Below are 1,226 nucleotides of genomic sequence, written 5' to 3' on the forward strand. Positions count from 1 at the left end.
CTGCCACCGTCGCCATCCCTGTCATCGCCACTGCCACCGTTGCCGTTCCTGGCGACGGCAGGATCAATGGCGATGGCAGGGATGGCGACAGCGGCAATGGTGGCAGTGGGGATGGCGACGGCAGCAATGGCGATGGTGGGGATGGCGACGGCGGCAGTGGTGCTGGCAGGGATGGCGATGGGGGAACAGCAACGGTTGGCGATGGAGGGGATGGCGACAGCGTCGCCATTGCCACTGTCACCGTTCCCCCCATCGCCACTGCCACCGTCGCCATCCCTGCCATCGCCACTGCCACCGTCACCATCCCTGTCATCGCCACTGCCACCGTTGCCGTTCCTGGCGACGGCAGGATCAATGGCGATGGCAGGGATGGCGACAGCGGCAATGGTGGCAGTGGGGATGGCGACGGCGGCAATGGCGATGGTGGGGATGGCGACGGCGGCAGTGGCGATGGCAGGGTTGGCGATGGGGGAACAGCAACGGTTGGCGATGGAGGGGAGGCGACAGCGTGCCATTGCCACTGTCACCGTTCCCTCCATCGCCATGCCGCCGTCGCCATGCCTGCCATCGCCACTGCCACCGTCACCATCCCTGTCATCGCCACTGCCACCGTTGCCGTTCCTGGCGACGGCAGGATCAATGGCGATGGCAGGGATGGCGACAGCGGCAATGGTGGCAGTGGGGATGGCGACGGCGGCAATGGCGATGGTGGGGATGGCGACGGCGGCAGTGGCGATGGCAGGGTTGGCGATGGGGGAACAGCAACGGTTGGCGATGGAGGGCCGGCTTCAGACTGCAACTTCCCATGTATGCTGGCATGCTGCTGGGCATGGAAGTCGATAGAGAGGTGTCAGAGAGAGGTTTCACTTGGAATTCCTTTCAAGGCACATACTAAGTGCTGCTGGCAGGTTCACAGGTGACAGCCTTGGAGCATTTGTCTTACTCGATGCCATAATCAATCCATGAAATTTAGAATAGCTTTAGTTTCATTCTGGACTCTTTCATAGCTGGAACCTTGACGGACTGCATGCTACAATCCAGGTACGGCATGCAGTGGACCGGTGACACTCAAGAAATCCTGCATACACTTCCTTAATCTTAGACGCCATAGTTCTTCCATTTTGTTGTAAGTACAGATTTACAACGATTACTACTGCGCTTGACATTGAGCATCTAACAGCGACTCACTGCCAACACAAAGCGTTGACTACAGATGTTTATGCCAT

This window comes from Volvox carteri (assembly GCF_000143455.1).
Source record: "Volvox carteri f. nagariensis unplaced genomic scaffold VOLCAscaffold_89, whole genome shotgun sequence".
NCBI lineage: Eukaryota > Viridiplantae > Chlorophyta > Chlorophyceae > Chlamydomonadales > Volvocaceae > Volvox > Volvox carteri.